The following is a 20,812-nucleotide window of genomic DNA, read 5'->3' as shown; positions in this document are numbered from 1 at the left end:
ATTCTTCTCTCATAAAACGGGTACCACGCAGACATACCTGAAGCAGACTTGGTAAAACATCAACTCTTGAGTCCAGAGTTTTTTTTTTAAATGATGATCCTCAATCTGCAGTTCTAGGTGTGTTATTTGACAACCTGTAGCATTTTGGATTGGTTGAATGTCTTGCTATAAACGAAGGGGCACCAGACATCCTCTTCAGGACTGGAACTTCAGCTGTGTCCTCGGCGGCGCAGCTGTTACATAAACAGTGTACGGCTTTACACCAAAAGCTTCTGTGAGACTATGTAGAAGATTTAGTGTGTCTGAGTTTTCTATTTCTAGTCCGTGATCATCCTCGCATGATCTCTGTCATCATGGTAATATACATGACATGTAGGAATGAATTCAAGTGGTTTGTGAGACTGTTTGAATTATGATTTCCCATCTGTGACTCAACTTGCTGTCTCTGTGTACTCTCTCATGTTGTGGCTTCTGATGAACGCGGTTCTCCGCCGACATGCGATGACGCGAGGCGAACGCCGACTGGCTATTTTCCTCCTTCTACTTTGGCTTCAGTTGTTTCCCGCAGGACAGCGTTTTGCTCATTTTGTGATGCAGCATACAGTGTGTGTTTTTAATGTGAAATGATTAAATGATAAAGTTGTTTTGCAGTGGTTGGTGTGCTGTGGTGATGAGCTCAAATCTCACTTTTCAAACAGCAATGGCGTTATATGCAGAGGTGGGTAGAGCAGCCTAAAATTGTACTCAAGTAAAAGTACCGTTACTTCAGAATAATATGACTCAAGTAAAAGTAAAAAGTAGTCATCCAAATAATTACTTGAGTAAGAGTAATAAAGTGCTTGGTGAAAAAACGACTCAAGTACTGAGTAACTGTTGGGTAACGTCTGATTTATTTGTTAACACAAGCATTCAATCAGACAGACAAAAATACTATATAATCATCTTTAGGCAAATTAGAGTTCATCCAATTGATAAAATAAGTTCAAATGAATTACTTAATTACAAAATAGCTTAATTTAAAATAATCTAGGTAAATTCAAGTACTTCAATAAAAAATAAAAGAGACTTAGGAAATGTTTAAAACATATGTAACCCATATGTAACCTAAAAAAACAAACATTCGCCTATCCATGGGGGGAAAAACGAGTTTAGGAAACTTACCGCTACATGTTTCCTCAAGTTGGATGTTGAGTTTCTGCTGAAATGTGCGTTTGTTTTGGTTGACACAGAAGACACATAATGTAGCTGCTGTTTCTCACTCTTTGTAAGGTAAACATGATTTCAGTATGAGGCCTCGTCTGCGTCTTCATTTCCCACCGTTGATTTGGACATTTTTCATCTGTTTCTTTGTTTGTTTGCTACGACTGCTAATGCTAAAGCTAACCCGTCCCGCCGCTGAGATTGAGTACGGTCACGTGACCAGACTGCACGGCTGCGTCTGATTGGTGGAACACAGTCAGGTGGTAGAGCCTTTGGCGGAAGTCTCTCTCTCTGTCAGAATAAAACATTAAAATGAGGCGTACGCGGGGGGATAAAAATAATGAGGCGTAGAATACCAAAGAGGTAAGAAGAAAAGTAACCAGCTCATTGTAGCCTAATGTAGCGGAGTAAGAGGTAAGTTTCTTCTGCACAAATCTACTCAAGTAAAAAGTAAAAAGTATAGTGATTTAAAACGACTCCTAGAAGTATAATTTTTTCAAAAACATACTCAAGTAAATGTAACTCGTTACTACCCACCACTGGTTATATGACTGTATAAAGGGGACACAAATCAATGTAACACGGGATGCTGTTCATGATGCTCATGTCTTCTCACGTCTAACAAGAGATGCGAGAATGGCTGAAACTACCAAATGTGAAATCCTTGGTTCATTTGCATCGGTCTAAAAATATGTCAGAATGTGTTCTACATGTGGAGATGTAGGATTCATACACATCCTGACTTGATAAAAGACTTCCACATCGGACATATCTGTATTTCATTGCTCTGAATTTTCCCCGGAAGCCTCATTAAGGATGTTGGTGGGTTTAACACTTTCTAGGTTTCAGGAGGATAGAGTACTCGACTTGGTTAGCATAATAAAAGTACCCTCATTCTACAGCCGTGATGCGTAAAATGTCAATTTGTTGATGCTAAAAACATACTCGTACAGTGCTATATGCAAATGTAGTTAAATGTGTTTAACACGCCTCTAAGCAACTTGTGAGCAGTGATGTAAAACTGAAATCAGAGTTTAGAAAGAAAAAAAAAAGACTACAGAAGAGCATCGTTTTTCAAATGAGCGTTTAACAGGCACCATCACGTATGCAGTCAATAGAAATGGTTACAAAACTGAGCTCCTGCTCCACCCGAAGACGCCTGACAAGCACCGGAGTGGAGCATGTGACGGTGCAGCGTCTCCACTAAAGTCGAAGAAGAAGAGAGGAATGTCGGGTGCAACACAATCAGCTGAGATTTAAGAGACTTGCATGTTCTTCCATTCTAAGAGCAACGAGACTAATATATGTCATGATCGATATACTGTCTGATCGATCAGTATGCAGAGTGTTTACCCACAATGCATTTCGCTCCTGCCCGAGCCGAAATCAGCCGGCCTGAAGCTGATTTCGCTTACGCTCTAAACTCTGTAAACTTTAGAAACATTTGAAACATTTTCAGGCGAGAAAGTAGTCGTTTAGATCCCCAACGTGTTGAAAACCTGACACAATACCGGCTATTTACAATTTTGTTCCCACGAATTCAGCGCTACTAAAGCTAGCCGCAGTGAGCAACGCACTTCCGGTTATTTTCACAAAATAAAATACCCGTTGCCTTTTATCATAGGGAAAGCCATTACGATACAATTGGTGCTTTTGTTTTGAAAACAGGAAGTGAACCTACTCTCGTTGTAGCTAGCTTGAAACTGCCGTTTTGACAGGAAATGACAATCGGCGACATCACGTCACGTTGCATCTTGGGTAGTTTGAGTATGAGTAGTAACCTCATGATGCATACCCAACATTTCAGCCAATCTAGTATGCATCCGGGAACTTCTCGCTTACTCAAACTTGCTAATAACTCAAAAAGTTAGTATGAGTAGTAGGAGAAGTATGCGGTTTCGAACACAGCCTTGGACTTAGGTTGTTCAACTATCTTCAAGTCCAGAGCAGAATGTCATTCTATGAGAATATATGAGATAAAATGAAACCCAAAGCATGAGACATTAAGAGTCATCCCATCCACAGGAGGTGCAATTCATATGATGTTTGATGAGACCTGACACTCCTCAATTCTTTGTATATTATCAGTCAAACAAGGAATAGATTTAACAGTTCATGGAAACAGAGTTTGTATCATTTTAATATTTGTTTGTCCACTTTTATCCTCCAACACAGCCTGAACCCTCTCAGACGAGCTTTCTGTCCTTTCTTTAAGGAGTCTTCAGGAATAGTTCTCCAGGCTTCTTGAAGGACATCCCAAAGCCCCCCACTGCTTCATTAATGATGAGGTCCGGGCTCTGGGGAGGATTCATCCCTCCATCAGACCTGCTGCCACTGATTTTCAGTCCACTTCTTCAGCCTTTTCTCCCTGTTTCCCTTTCTTAAGAACGGCTTCTTGACAGCCACCCTTTCAGTTTTATTCACACATAGTTTTCATGGTTGGCAACAAATAGTATTTGATAGCGATGGGCACATTAATAACAGTCTTGCTGCTAAAAGAGCAACAGAAATCAAACATGAAATGTTTGCACTCGTGTGTGTGTGTCGAAGACATTTTGTTGATTTAGTCTATAATTTGATGTAGTGGTCGTGTGCTTCAGTTCTGAACAGCAGATGTGTTATTTCTGAGGACTGTCTGGATTGAGCCTTGAGGACATTCTCAACTTTTAAACGTGAAAGTTGGAAAGAAATAGAGTGCGACTCCAGCATGAATGGAAGAATATCAAACCATGCTTGATCAATCGTGCACTATCTTGGCAGGGTGCAATTTCCTTCCGGACATCTGTACTACATGCTCTTAAAATCGACTGATTTGTTCCCTCATTCAGCTGTAGACGATTACTGTAACTTGGACAATGGTGGAGTCCCACCGTGGTGGCAAAAAAAATCAATTTCTAACCTCCTTTAGCTCAGTGGTCAGCTTTAATAGGCTGGACTGCCTTTAAAGAAAGCTGCAGTGTTCACACAGAGCTCTGGACCTCACTGAGAGCATAAATCCGTCCTTCCTCCAGTTTCTCATTTGTATCATTAATTCCCTTTGATAGTTCTTTCCTCTTTAATTGTAAGTGGAAGAATGCTTTAAAGGGAAGAGATGACATTCAGCTTTAGAAGTGCTTCACCACCACCAGCTGAAGGGGAGAATTATCCTCACAAGGGACTTCTGATATAGTTTAAATTCAGTGCATAGCAGCACCTACGTTTATGTATTTGGCTTTTTTTCTAATGACTGTGTTGTTTAAATAAAATAACATTTATTCTACTTATTGCTGGATATTCTTATCTGGGAGCTGCTGCAGGCTGGGGTTCACTTCACTCTCAGTTCATTTAGCAGACATTTAGGTCGTTGGGAGCTGCCTGTAGGTCAGCTGTAGAGCCTCGTAAATACTCTGATTTCCTTAGTGTGATGGGAACTCAACTGAAGTGAAGGTGTGGAAACGGAAAGATGCTGCTAACAGAGCACTGAGATGAAAAGAAGTCCGTGAAAATTACAGAAAAGTGGCAGAAGCGCAGCAAAGTTTGTGCTAAAAACCGATATTATGTGTTTATCTGTGTTATTGTGACCGTCCGCACATTCTCAGCTGTAGGATCATCTTATTGTTGGTTCATTTGTTGGGTTATTTTCCTGATAATATATCAATTAAGGCAAGGCAAGGCAAGGCAAGGCAATTTTATTTATAGAGCACAATTCATACACAGGGCAATTCAAAGTGCTTTACAGCTACATAAAATCACAAGAAGGCAATAAAACCATTAAAAAGGAATAAAAAAAATAAAAGAAAGAAATTAAAAAAGAAAGACATTTAAAACCCATTAAAATAATCATTAAGTAATTAAAAAGTGAAGAGTGCAGATAAAATACTTTCAGGTGTCATATGCACAGCTAAATAGAACTGTTTTCAGCCTGGATTTAAACATTGTCAGAGTTGAGGCCTGTCTCACATCTTCTGGAAGACTGTTCCAGATGTTAGGAGCATAAAACTGAAACGCAGCCTCACCTTGTTTAGTCCTGACTCTGGGCCCCAGCATTAGACCCCTCCCTGAGGTTCTCAGAGCCCGAGGTGGTTCATATGGCTCTAACATGGCAGAGATGTACTTTGGCGCTTGACCGTGAAGAGACTTGTACACAAGCAGAGCTGTTTTAAAGTCTATTCTCTGAGCGACAGGAAGCCAGTGCAGAGACCTGAGCACTGGACTAATATGGTCGTATTTCCTGGTTCTAGTCAGGACTCGAGCAGCAGCGTTCTGGATGTACTGCAGCTGTCTTACAGCCCGTTTAGAGCCCAGTGAGCAGGCCGTTACAGCAGTCTAACCTGCTGGAGACAAACGCATGGATCAGTCTCTCTAAGTCTGGTTTAGACACTATTCCTTTGATTCTGGCAATGTTTTTTAGATGGTAAAAAGCTGCTGATGTTACAGATTTAATGTGGCTGTTAAAGTTCAGGTCTGAGTCCAATATTACCCCGAGATTTCTAACTTGATAGTTAGGTTTTAGAGAGAGAGTCTCAAGGTGACTGATAACACTTTCTCTTTGTTTCTGTGGGCCACAGACAATGATTTCAGTTTTGTCTGAGTTTAGCTGGAGGAAATTGTTTTGCATCCACACACTGAATTAAAATTAAAAGAGATTTGTAAACTGGTAGAATAAGTAATTAATCTGAAATAAGAATAGAAACTCTGCCCCTTGTGGTGATATTTTCTTAATACCAAAGTTACAAAATCCACCTTTCAACAGCAAAAAATGCCCAAATTTTCATGATAATATGAACATGTGCAATAATGGGGATTTACTTGATAGATTTTCTCTTAAAAAAGGGACGCCGTTCAGCTCTCACAAACACTTGAAATAAGCTTGAGACTAATTTTAAGCAGTCTAATTAAGTCTAGATATTGCAAAGGAAGCCTACAGAGACCCTTTTTGCTTGTGTCTAATTTAGACGAGTTCAAACGTTGCCACTTTTGAAACGAGTCAATTGATCTTGCTTAGAGAGCTCTAAAAAATCCATAAAAACAAGACAATCTCACTTGGTTAGAACTGCAGACTGTTCAGTGTACTTTTAATCATTGTGTGTCAAAGCGGCCTCAGATAAACATGGATCTATAGATGTCAGTATATCGGCAGCTTTGCATCCAGCTCTGTGGTTCAGCTCCAACCAGCACGGACCGATGGTGATGTTAAGAGATGGAGAGCCAGTGAGGAATCCTGGTTTCACTGGAACTTATGGAGGAATACAGAGCGTGAGTAAAGCCCGAAGAGGTCCTCTCACCTGACCGACTCTACTGCAGTTTAGTTTTCCCAACATAAATGCAGGTATTATATGCACCTGGGCATCATGGTGGAGCAGCCCCAGTTGGCTGTTCTATGTTTCTGTGTCTGTGTGCAAATCAGAACCTTTCAAACCACAGCAGTAATTTGCTCGATATTTAAAAGTTTTCCCTAAGTTCTCCAACACGTACACTGAAATTGTGTTGGGGATATTGTGAATCTGTTCACGGCTAATTAAAGCAAACAGTAAGCCTTCACGGGCTCTTATAATCATCCAAGTATTGTTTTAAGGTTGTTTGAGATTCAGATGCATGAAAGAAAACTTGAGCCATTTAACAGTTTTAGACTGGTTGATTGTTTCCTGATTTACGAGGCCACACATGACCTGTAACTACAAACATGTATGTTTGAATAGTTTGAATAAAATTGTGCAACATCCGTTAGAATTAGGACATCTAGTCCAGAACTGAATGTAGAAAATACTGAATATCTGTGAGGAAAATGGATTTTTTCATTTAAACGGAGCTCATTTCCAGCCTGATCTACGGAGACCTTCGTGTCACTCTGAGCAGGATATGTTTCACCTCGTGATCTATAATTAATGTTTGCACATTTGATCTTATTAAGGCTACACTGAAAACATAATTGCATTTTAAAGTGCAGAGAGCTGTTGACTTTATCTTGCAGAGTATGATCTTGTTTTGGCACTAGTGGAGTCTGAGACTGCGTATTTCATTTTAAGCGTATTGCCGGCTGTTAACTGGAGCTGAATCATAATTACCTGCTGACTCTGTTTATTCCTTTTGAGAGTTGATTACTAATTGAATCACAAGCCACAGACTCAACAGGGTGCTCTTTTCATGTATCTCTAACGTTCTCTGGGGAAATCAGTGACATTGACAACATTTAATAAGGCTAATAATCCCTCCATGAAACGACATGCACATCCAACCTGACTGACTCTCTTCACAAGTCAACATTTCTGAGATGCTCATGACAGTGCGTGGAGAGCCTGTGTGCGCAGTGATAATTACTGAATCAGGGCGACAGCGTCCCACATGCCTCACAAATCATTATGGCCCCATAAATTAAAGCCCCGTACAAATTAACTTAAAGAGATTAAAAGGGGAACTTTTAAACTCAAGTTTCAAAGTAATGTGTGTCGGATCCAATAAGAAGCCGAGAAGTACTACACTGAAAAATACAACTCATAAGATTTACTTAAAAAACCCTTTGTAAGTATTTGCACTCAAATGATTTAAGTAATATTGAATGCTGCAATATAAAGTAAATTTTACTTACCATAAAACATCACAGTTTTGAAGATATTAAGTAACATTTACTTAATTACATCTTAGTTTTAAGTTATATTTATTTAAACAAATTAAGTAAAGTCTACTTGTTTTTCATAGGCAGAACATCATTTTACTCGAAATTTTAAGTAAATTTCATATATCTGTAGTATTTGCTGTAATGAAGTAACTTTTAGTAGATTTTAACGCTACACTTTCAGAGTAAAGTTTATGTAGTATTTCTAGGTTTATGTACATAAAACTATTAAACATTTAAATTGTATTAGGAAACCTAAGTAAAACTTAGTCTTTCCCCATAATTCATGTATTACGTTAATAAAATGTTTAATTTTACTTAAGAAGCTCTCGTTCTTACTGAATCTTAAAAATACAAGGTAGAAATTATGACAGTTACTCTAATAGAGTTTACTTCACCAAAAAGTCACTTTTTTGCAGTGTACGTTACAAAGCTGTGGTGCATTTAAAGCTCATTGTTGCTTATTTCATTTAAAATATTCGTCTGAAATTTAACCCGTGATCTAATTTGGCAAATAAATGCAGAAGAATAAAAGATTTCATATTGTGAAGTATGAAACTAAGCGGAATAAAATGGCAAAAAGCAATTTAAGTAAAAGTGCCTCACATTAACTCAATCAATAATGATGTAAAGAAGTTCTAAAAAGCATCTAAAAACAGGTCTAAAGGTAATTTGTTTGATCCTCACTTCCTTAGTTCACGCAGCAAAGTGTCCTTCGGCCAAGACGCTGAACCCCACCTCCATCACTGGTGTGTGAGTGTGATCGAGAAAAAAGCACCACATGGCCCATATGACTAATAGTCTAGACTTTAGAAAGTGTGTGTGTGAATGAGTGAATGTGGCTGATAATGTAAAAGCACTTTGAGCGGTCAGCATGACTAGCAAAGAGCTTTATAAATGCAGGCCATTAGCATGGCAAAAGATTGATTAGGAACAATACAGAAAACGTTGCATTCATGCTGATGGATGCAAATTGGGCTTCTTTTTTAGGACGCATAATGTTAAAATTTGACTTAATGTATTTCAGTTTTCTTTTGTGCAACATTGGCTCTTTGGTCGTTGCAAATGGAGAAGCTGCACAGGGGTGCAACCCGTAACGACGGGACATTTATTTAGTTTTACCACTGTGCCCGACAGCCTGCAATGCAAATGGATGTGTTTTGTTATTTTGTGCCAACGGGCCAACATGGAGCAGTCCAAATTGGTGAAATTTAATGTGTGACTATGTATTCACTTCCTGAACTGAGCTCTTGGCAGCCAACCTTCAGAAGTCCCAAAATGAGTTCATTTAAGTCCATCTGTGTGTAATCACAGTGTCGCATTATGCTGGTCTTATGCATCTGTTGTGAAAGGCCCCGGAGGCTGGAACAGCACACGTTTCTTCTTCTTCTCCTTCTTCTTTCGGCCTCTCCCTTTATCAGGGGTCGCCACAGCGAGGCGATCTCACATCACAGATTTGGCACATGTTTTACGCCGGATGCCCTTCCTGACGCAGCCCTCACCATTTATCCGGGCTTTGGACCGGCACTAGAAATACACCGGCTCATACCGACGCTCACACTCACACCGAGGGGACCATTTAGAGTCACCAATGAACCTAACATGCATGTTTTTGGGGGGTGGGAAGAAGCCGGGGTACCCGAGAGAACCCACGCATACACGGGGGAGAACATGCAAAAGCACAGCACAAGTTTAGGTTATTAAAATATATATATATATTTATATGAAGCTATCCTAAATCAATAATTATGAAAGATATAAAGAATATGGCACTATGACAAACTTGCCAAGAAAGAGCTGCCTAGAAAATCCCTTTTATTGAGCCTTAATTAAAAGTAATGCTGAGGAAGCTGCAAAGTTCCCCTGCACAGATTAGAGTGTCTGTGGGCTCACTTTAAGCCGAACACTTAACATCCTTAAAACGGCTTTTAAAAAGAAGGGTTGTGGGAGATAAAAAAAAAAAATACATAACTTCATGAAACGAAAAAGTGTATTTGCAGTTTTCCAGGGGGTGCTTTTCCAAGCCGTTATACATTTGAATGCCTCAGGTTTAGGTTTAGGTTTAAGCACTAAACCTTATTGGCAGAAACTGAGTTTTCCTGGATGCCGGTGATATGCAGCTGCAGCCCCCTCTGTATGTGAGCCTTTTCAAGAGTGAGAGTGCAGATTTATTTTGCATCGACAAAAAATCTGACAGAAAAAGCACCGCAGAAGATCAAGTGTCCTGACATAAACTCCCCGTAAGAGGCTTGCTTCAAAGATTTGCTGTAGCGCTTTGGTTCTGCACAAATGCTTGTTGAAGCCGTGCAGCTGCTAATGATGTTGTTATCCAGGCTCGCTGTGCTCGCTCCGACTCCAAATCAAACTTTATCTGGCGTAAATATGGAAAAGTTCCATTTTAATTTGGAAAAAAAATGTTGTTCTGAACAGCTGCAGAGCAAATATTTCTATAAAAAGAAATAAACAGTTACAGTTACAGCAGCTGAGTGCAGAATGACACCTTTGGGTTAAGGAGCTGCTGAGGGAAAATTAGCGTTCAGGGGAACAAGATTATGGGATGTATTGTTGTTTTTAAGCCTAACAGTTGCAGTTACAGCATCATTTTCCTCACTATTTATTACAATAACTCCTTCTCTGAGCAAACATTACATCATCTTAAGAGATGATGTCACATATTAATCTTGATATTTTTCCTCCCATGCATGGAGGTTAATGGTTGCTGATTTTAAAGTGACCCTTGGAGTGAGTTTGCCTGGTTGTTTGTCTCTGTGATGGACTGGCGGACCACCCATGGTTTGCCTTCCATCTCACCTGTTAAAAACATTTCTTTTCTCATGTGTCTATGCATGAAATCTGCACGATATCTTTTAATTTATCTGGACTGTTGCTTGTTTTTAAATTCATTCCAATTATTTTATTTGTTTCTCTTTATATTCTTTTATGTATTTTCAATGCTTCGTCCACTCCCTGCTGCAATGCTTTTATTTTATGTAAAGCACTTTGATTTGTTTTGTACATGAAATGTGCTATATAAATAAATTTGATTTGATTTGATTAAGCAGGGATAGAAATTAGATGGTATTTAAGCAGTTTGTTAATCAATTTGTTAAACGGTTTGTTTTTTCAAATTTATTCAGAGATTTTTACAAAGTTGATCTACTTTAAGTACAAATTTAGACTTTTAATTAAACATTTTGAGCATCTGCCTTTCAATTTCTCAAGAAATTTCAGTTATTTCAACAATTATAGCCCAGATCATTCAGCTGGCATAATTCAGCCTTTATGCCACTTTTCTTTAGTGTAAGTAGATACTTTCACTACTTCTTTTGTGTCATCCACATGCATTTATCTTGCTGCGCCTACATGCACTTAATATAGTCAACCAAAGGGACACTGAGGCTCATCTCCAACATTAAAAGTTTAATATGAGATTCCACCGAGTGTGGAACAAGCAGAGCCCAAACCCCAAGTGAATCCTAATGAGGTCTAACTGGACCATCCTTAATTTTAGCAGCTCATCTCTCCACCTCTGGTGATTGATAGCTTGTGGTACCCTCAGTCTATTAGTGATGCAGCACAGGTTCATCCATCTGCTCTATAAAAGTCAGTCTTATTTCACCTGTCCATAAAATCTTGGGTGCACATCTGTTTTCAAGTATTTCTGGGTCCAATCTTGACGTTTCGACCTTCAGTTCTTGCTCAGTGGCTTTCATCTTTTGGCCTTCTACAATTTTGCTGTTAGCTTGTACTTCTGGACACTTCCAGGTGAGTTAACAGCCTTGTTTTGTTTTGTTTTTTTCTCATATGCAGATATCCAGTATATCCAGTATGTTAGTATGTGTAATATGAATAACTAGGGCTGGGCAACAATTAAAATGTTTAATCTAATTAATCACATGATTTCCCTGATTAATCACGATTAATCGCATTTGTACGCAAAATCCCCAAATTAATTCAAAAGTAGTGTATAGCTTTTAGCATTTAGTTTTATTTTAAATGTGCTGCCATATGAATGAAAGTGCCATAACATTTGTTGTGCAAACACACTTTTAACATCAGCATCTTTCTGTAGTTTTTATGTAGAAGCCTCGCTCCACTGTCTGTTTCCTTGAATGTCTTGCTGCTATCAGTTGTGTGTTTTGGCTTTAAGTGATATTTTAGACTGGAACTACTACGCTGAGAAGACAATTCAACTTGGCTGTAAATGCAGGAGTTTTTTAAATTTATTTTGAAATACGTGCTTCTATGTTGAAACAAGTAAAACAGGAAGTAGCGCCGGTTAGCTCTGTGAGCTTCACACCTGTAGCAGGTGATGTTACCTGCTGGTTTATTTTTATTTTATTACTCCATGCTTCGTGGTGTTTGCTGTAACTGTGTGAATGTGATGCATTCAACAGACTTTTACAATAAATAAAACCTGCGTTAATGTGCGATTAAAAAATATTTATTGGCGTTAAATAGTTAACAAGTTAACGCGATAATAACGAGTTAACTCGCCCAGCCCTAGAATAACATAAAGTTGATATAAACAACAATGCAAAGGATTAGAACTAAATGAACAAAGCTTGCATCTACTGGACGTAGAGCTTGAACGTTATTAGACTAAATTAAAGAAATGATGATAAAAGGAACCACAATGAGTGTCTATGTGTGGTTGTGTGTTGAAACCTGTGGGGTGGGGGGGCATAGTCATAAAGCAAATGACTTGAGGGAAACCTTTAGAGAAGAGAAGAGCCTCAACAATTGCCTTAATGTGTTGTCTGGTTCATCCATCACTGTGAAATGTGTTTGGTAGTGTTGGATCGTGAAAGAAGTCATTTGGGGAGATAACTGCGTGGGGTCCAGTACCTAAGAGGCAGCGCAGATTAGATTAGATTAGATTAGATTAGATTGTCAGATAGCAGAGAAGCGGGCCGCTGCTTTGTGGTATTATGACCAGCTGCTGAACTCTGATTGAATAACACGTGGCCTTTATCAGCATCACCCCTGAGAAATATGTATTTAGAGGCTTTTTATTTCGTCCCATATCTCACATTACAAGTTGACAAATGACACGACTCTCTGTGCCTGAGGGCGATTACAGTTAGGATGTTAGGATCATCGTTACAATACAATTTAAGATTGGAAATGTCTTCAGCTCCATCACCTGCCAGCTCCCAGAGTGGGCTGCGTATGCGCTGCTTTTGCCATCTAGTGGTGATGAAGCACCTTATTTAATTCATCTGTAATAATCTTCTCCGCAGTCGTCTGTGATCACATTATGAAGAGGCCATTTAATCTATAATATTCATGCAGTGAGAGGATGTAAAAAAAGGAAATAATTCCTCAGGAGTATTATTTTATGGCCAAAAGTGGAAGGACACACAGATATTTAACCATATTTGGCTATTTAACATCATGTTATGAAAATATATAGCAAATATTTGTGGAAATAAAACATCCAAAATGCTCCTTTAGATTTCCATGTTGCATTTCATCTGATATATATTCATTTAAAATACATGTTTAACAAAAATAAAATCCAACAAATCTCAGAACAAACGACTGTCTGATGCAGATAATGAATTTGCAAAGTGTTGTGATCTGAAGCTTTGTTTCATAGTCTGATTTTTAGATCATTTTATTCCTAAAAACATCAGTTTCCTTTCCTGCTGCAGACAATATTTTCTTCCTTAACAGGTGATGAAAAGGGAAAAATACAAAACTCCTCATTAAAGAGCCCAGAGTCTGATATATCATCTAAATGGAAGAGGAATTTAGTCCGAGTGTAGCTTCATCTGTTAGGTAATTAAAACCTATTATGACTTATATAGAGTTACAATGAAAATACTTTTCTTAATGTCACAGTGAGATCTCTTATATAACATTATTAACTGGTGGTGCTGTGGGAAACCTTGCATTGTTTAAGGCTTTTAAGATGAAGCCACAACAGATAAAAACATTCAAATCAAACTACAATTAAATCTTTTAAAACATCATGATTTATACATTTTAAATTAAAATGTCAAAGTACCCTTCATTCAAATGATTTTAAAAGAAAACGACCTGCATGATGTTTGAAATTAAATCTGGATTTGCAGAAATAATCCAAAGTTTTTCCGTGACGGATGTTGAGTTCAGTGATAAAGAACAATTAGCAGTACTTGATCGCGTCTGTAAAATGTTTCGTATCACATGACTGGTTGCACGGTATAGTATAGAAGCAATTTTTGAAGATATTATATAATAATAATAATAATACATTTTATTTGGAGGCGCCTTTCAGGTCACTTTACATGAGAAATAAAGAACTTAATAAAAGCATAAAAACATGAGACAACATAAAACAGAGAAATGCACAGTGTCCAGTTTGAATAGGTGAGTTAGAGGGGGGCTGGGTGCTGAGCAGCTGAAGGCTCGGCCACCCATGGAACTGAGTGGTGAGGTGGGGATGGTTAGCAGTCCAGCAGGGGTGGAGCAGAGGGTGCGGGAGGGAGTGTGTCGGTGAAGGTGGGGGCTGGGTTATGGAGAGTTTTGTAGGTGAGAAGATTTTTGTAGTGGATGGGGTATTGTACTGGGAGCCAGTGAAGTTGGATGAGAACAAGGGTGATGTGGTCCGAAGATTTGGTACCGGTGATGATCCGTTTTGTTTGCTATGATATATAGCACAATAAATATGATTAAAGCTCGAATGCACAAATAAAAAGGGAAATACTATGAATGTAAGTCCTGATTATTTATGCTGACCCCACCATTTATGATAAAAACACATTATAGAGCAAGTATGTGAAGAAGTAACAAGTCATTTTAAATGCTCTAATAGAAAAAAGACAGATTTCACATGGTAAAAATCATCTGAGTTGTTCTTTTATTAAATCAAATCAAATTTATTTATATAGCACATTTCATGTACAAAACAATTCAAAGTGCTTTACATAAAATAAAAGCATTGCAGCAGGGAGTGGAAGAAGCATTAAAAATACATAAAAGAATATAAAGAGAAACAAATAAAATAATTTAGATGAATTTAAAAACAAGCAACAGTCCAGATAAATTAAAAGCTAGCGTGCAGATTTCATGCATAGACACATGAGAAAAGAAATATTTTTAACCTGGATTTAAAAATGTCTAAATTTGGTGAAAGTTTTAATTGAGCTGGATGCACATGCTTATCATTTGTTACACCATTAGACCCACAAATCATTTGAAAAACTTATTATCAACTTTAGGATACAATCACTACCATTGGCAGCTGCTTTACTTCCAGAAACAGGAAGAGTCACTGAGCTGGACTCACGCTGAGTAATCAACTCATTGGCAGCACCTGTCAGCTCAGCCTCAGACCAAACACTCAGTTAGCTGAGGCTGCTGTGCAGGGGGGACCAACTGTCCCTGTTCAAAGCAAACATCCACTCAGAGAAGACAACAACAGGTGAGATTAGACGTTTAGATCTCCAACATACGTCCTCCGCTGCATATTTAAAGTGCAGCGAACGTAAGAAAAGCATCAGCTTGATATTTTCTTTTCCGCTTTCTCTGGTCTGAAAGTTGAAAAACTCTCACGCTGCACTTATAAAAAACCTTTTTCTCTGGTCATTTCCACCTCCACCAGCTGCCTGATTTAAAGAAAAGGTATCTGTAAGTGTTTCTCAGTTCCAGCTGAGGCGAGAGCAATTTTCTAATACCAGTGTGCAAAAGCAGCATTTCAGTGGTTCATTCAGGATCACTGCTGTGCTGAAACGGCTCATACTTCCACTGAAATTTGTGTTCAGTTATTACTCCATACATCATCTGCACTATGACCTCCTCCAAATGAGTTCTAAGACTCGCTTCAGACCACTTTTTCAGCACTTTATTATAGCGTATCTTTATTTTTTTATGTCTTGGATATAAATTCCCCTTTTTTGTTTCACAAAAATGCATCAAAACGGAAAATAATAAAAGCACAAAGCCAGAAAAGAAACTGTTTGGTTTAATATTTTCGATCTTCTGCTTCAGGACAAAGTAGTTTTTAAAATCTTAAACCTTCTGAGCTTCGTTTGTGCCACTTTTCGTGTGTCATCCCAACCTCTTTCAGCCGTAGTTTGATAGGTTTGATGCACTAAGTCATGTAGAGTTTTCAGGAAGATCTTCTCACTCACAGCTTTTAATAGTTTCTGCTCATTAAAGTGTGAAAGACAGCGACTTTTAATGCCCGTGTGATTAAATAAAGAGAGCAGCAACCGTAAATTTTAAGACTTGAAGGCCAGGTGATGAGGCGGCTGTTGCCACTGCCATTAAAGAATATGTCTAAGCATTAAGAACTCAGTCAAGTCATGACATTTAGTGAAAAACAGAAGAACATGGATATTATGTAGAGATTCAAAATGTTGTTAAAGTAAGATTAAATGAGTATTATCAGCTAAATGTTTTCAAAATATCAAAAGTACTCCAGACTACGAGAGTTGCACTATTAAATCTATAATGTGATAATAGTAATGCTTTGTTGACTCATTTATGCTTTAAAACTTCAAAACTGTGACCATCAGTTATTATAAATTGTATTATTTTAACAATAATCATTCCACCTCCATGTGTTAAATCTACAGCAGTGCTTTTTATTTAATGTGCTCACAATAATCTTTATCTTAATTAGTAAACTTAATCGATCAAATATAGCAATTCAAGCTCATATATCATAAGTTCAGCTGGTAAAGTCATAGTACTGTAGTAAATGTAGTTACTTTTACTCATTCAGTTGGAATTATTATCTTCAGATCCAGTGTTTTTGGCGCCTCCAAACTGACCAAAGACGCTTCATCGCAGCCGTGAGTCGCACTTTTTATTTGTAATATTTATTTTCACAGTAAAGAAGCTTTTAGTTTTCACGTGATGTTTTAGCAGTATGTGCACACACTGACCTTTTGGTTTGAGACATTTAAACTCTATACAACAAGTCTACAAATAAGAGGGACTTATATTGATTAAGCTCATTTTATCCAAACATATTGAGCAAGTTCAGCATAGTTTGAACTCAGTTTCTCTTGCAAATTATGCTGGAACTTGGTACAAGTATCGGTGTCAAAGAGCTATTCATTACCCAGAATTCCTGTAATGATTCTTCATCTATCTCTGAAGGTTTTTTTTTATATGATCTCTTTATTTACCAGTGTTTATCCAAAAAAAAAGGAAAGATTTACAGAAAATAACCTAATTATACATTAAAATTTGCAACGAGATTTCGAATGTTGCAAATTAATGCTCTGAAAATTTTCATCCAAAATCATGTCAGTGTGGTACTGTTAGTTCACAGTATATTTTGGGCATAGTGTTATTTCATTTAGCAATATGAGTGTATTTTACATTCCAATTATGACAGTAGGATAACATGTTAATGGTTACAGGTGAGGGATTTAAAATGTAACTTACAACCATATTGAAATGTGTTGTAAATATCCCAATAATGTACAGCAGTTAAATACATTAAAGGGATAGTTCGCCTTTTGACATGAAGCTGTATGACATCCAATATTAGCAATATTATTTATGAACATTTTCTTACCCCCTGCTGCGTCCTGTGAGCCGAGTTCCAGCCTCGTTTTGGCGTTGAAGAAGGTAGTCCGGCTAGTTGGCTGGGGTTTAAAAAATAAAGCGTTTTGCTTCTCAAAACAATATGCGTTCAAAAGAGTAATACATTTGCATCACAAAATCGTTAGCCAGGAAAAGTCAGACCTCACAATCGCTTGGCCCTATTTTCTCTCCCTTCGTATCACTGCCTGCTGTGTAGACCGTGCAGACCGAAGTGCAGACCGAGCAGTCCCCTGCTTCCGAGCAGCAAACACCGTAACAGGCGCGGCAGGCGGCAGCAGGCAGTGATACGAAGGGAGAGAAAATAGCGCCAAGCGATTGTGAGGTCTGACTTTTTCCTGGAGAACGATTTTGTGATGCAAATGTATTACTCTTTTAAACGCATATTGTTTTGAGAAGCAAAACGCTTTATTTTTGTGGCCCCAGCCAACTAGCCGGACTACCTTCATCAACACCAAAACGAGGCTGGAACTCTGCTCACAGGACGCAGCAGGGGGTAAGAAAATGTTCATAAATGATATTACTAATATGGGATGTCATACAGGTTCATGTCAAAAGAGGCGAACTATCCCTTTAAAGACAAAAAGCTGTATATAGTTTTACTTGCACTATAATGATACAAATTTAATTGGATCTTATGTCTCAAGTGTTTTTTCTTCTCCTCCTTTAGGTTGAATCCTGTCAGATTCTGAAGAACTGCTCCTATAGAATAAATGTTTTCTAGCCTCACATCGGAGTTCCTGGTCCACATCTGCCTTTAAATGGTGAGGTTGCACCCAAAGTCACAATATAAACACACAGTGCTAAAAGCTAATTAATTTAGTTTGCATTATCTTAGCAACTCCCATGTCCTGAGCTCTAAAATTATTATTATTATTTTTTTAATGGAGTCTGGAGAGTAAGAGAATAAGAACGATTTTAGTGTTGGTGCCACACAGATTTATTTGGTTCATTCACATCGGTTGTTGGACTTCAGTCCCTGCTTTTATCCTCTCATTTGGCAGCTGTGAGTTTTCACACTAACCGGCCTGTAAATCGCTACATATTGTGTTTACCCATAATGAATGTGAATCAGCCTCAACATGCTTTTACATTTTCTCAGCAGAGCAGGTTTGTTAATTAAAATGATTGTTGGCCAATTTAATTGGCTCTGCCCACCGCAGCTCACAGAGGTAATACCGCAGCGGCCGTGTTGATGATGTATCCTCACAGCAGTTATCAAAAGCTGCACCACAGGCACACAAATTTACCTCCCATCTTTTTTCAATTACACAGGATGAAATGGGACATGAATGAGGAACGAGTCCAAATATCTAACTATGTTAACAGCAGTAATGTCAGGAAGTAGCATTAAGTTTTATAATTCTACTGTGTGGCATTTAGAACTCTTGGCAGAAATGAAGCAGAATCATGTAAGAATATTAATTGTTTTTATGTCCTGCCATCTCACCACTAGAGGGCGATAAATCCCTGCACATTGGACCTTTTTAGTTCATCCGTCAGCTAAAACGGCTCTTACTTCACATACATGATTGAGTCAGTGAAATGGGCTTTAGATTAGCATGGTTTTAATAAATGTTTGCAGGCTCTTATGTTTTCTGAAGTGCATTTGTTTTCCTTTCCAAAGCTTCTACTCGTTTTCAGCTTGTAATCGTGACAATAATCTCCCCTCAGGGCCGGCCACCTGGAAAACAGATGCGATGGAGCCAAGAAAAGAGGTAAAATGCACACATTAAACATTCAAATTTTGATTCAGCTTGCTTTATTATGGCACTTTGTACATGTCGGGTTACAAATTCAGCATTCTGGGTCAGTTCAGACTGCACAAACAAGTTTAACCGATAAATGTTTGATTTCACATAAAACTCACATGCCAAAGAAAAGCTCCTGGTTGCTACAATCATTCTACTCTTCTTGATTGGCTGTGAGATGATTTCAAAGTGATGGGAATCAAGTCCAGTTTTTAGTTCAGACACGTCTTCTGATGCAGCCAAAAAATACAGATATGTGCAAGGAAATACAAAATCCATCCTGTACGCAAAAGTAGTTGATTTCTGTCGTCACACACATCCGTCCACATAAAACACACATGTGCACAATGTTGGATTTACACTCCGACTGATGTGGCTTCCAAGGTAAACAGGTTGCATTGAAGTGCTACGATGTCTTTCGTTGGCACACAAGATGTAACATTTACAATATTTACATCTAAGATTAAATAATCAGTTGTCATGCGTTTCCAAAAAAAAAAAAAACAGTTTAGTATAAAATAAGAAGATTCTATATGGATGTTTTGGTTCTGTTTGCTAAATGTTGTAAATAAAAGAATGCATGGATGTCAGATGGCATTCACTAAACTGTTTCTCCTGTTCTGTACAGGATGAGAGGGAATAAACAGGAAACCTTCGGTATCAAGGTAAGCTGGACAATTAAGAAAAAAATCATGCTACTGAAAGATAAAGCTGTGCAAGTAGTCCTCTGAGTGGGATCCCAAAGCCGACACGTTCAGCTAGAGAGTGCAGCATTTAGTTTATTATAGGTCCCGTGATATGAGTTTCCAGAAAAAACACCAGGATCCAGAGGCGGAAAAGCTCAGTTTATGGGTGAACACATGTTAGCATCCAGTCATGTGACATGATCGCTGATGTTTTTCTAATTTCACTTTATTTCTGCATCTGAACCCTGGTGTTCAGCTGTAAATTACAGGCTCGTTCCAAGAAAGTTCTTTGCAATTTGATACTTGTGAGAAAAGGACAAAGTGTTATTCTCCTTCAGCAGAAGCTGACCTACTATGGTGCATTTATTTTAGCCTCTCAAGAAAAGTGGCTTCACTTAAATGTTTTCTTAAAGGGGAAGTTAGGTTGTTTTTTTTTTTAAACCTGGACCTTATTTCTGGCATAAAATAAGTTTGGTGAAAGTCGGCGTCCTTCTGAAGATATTTAGATCACTGGAGGTAACAGGGCAGAGACAATACAGCCTCTAAATAAGTTATTTTCCGTCTTTATTTCACCAATACTTTAAGACCAATGAATGAATGAACGCGTATTATTGCACTGTTAGCTCAGAGCTGCCGTGTTGTTGTTATTGGGGGCTCTCTACACGCCGCTGCAGCACAGCTTCTTCGCTCTGTGACAGTTGGCTATCTTTACACAGTTTGCTTCTGCTAGTTTTGTGCAACATGGCAATAATGAACCATGTTACCAGCAGTAGCAAATTCTGTGTACAGATGAGTGGCGCGTCAATGACTTCATCCCGCTAGACGCGTGTGTAGAAAGCTTCCTATTAGCCCCAAATAACAACACGGCAGCTCTGAGCTAACAGTACACATTCATTCATTGGTCTTAAAGTATTGGTGAAATAAAGACAGATAATAACTTATTTAGAGGCTGGATTGTCTCTGCCCTGTTCTCTCCCGTTATATGGATATACGCCGACTTTCACCAAACTGATCGGTGAGTAGATGAACGTATTTTA

The sequence above is a fragment of the Odontesthes bonariensis genome, chromosome 21 (genome assembly GCF_027942865.1).
Source record: "Odontesthes bonariensis isolate fOdoBon6 chromosome 21, fOdoBon6.hap1, whole genome shotgun sequence".
Taxonomy (NCBI): Eukaryota; Metazoa; Chordata; class Actinopteri; order Atheriniformes; family Atherinopsidae; genus Odontesthes; species Odontesthes bonariensis.
Note: the sequence above shows the minus strand (reverse complement) of the source record.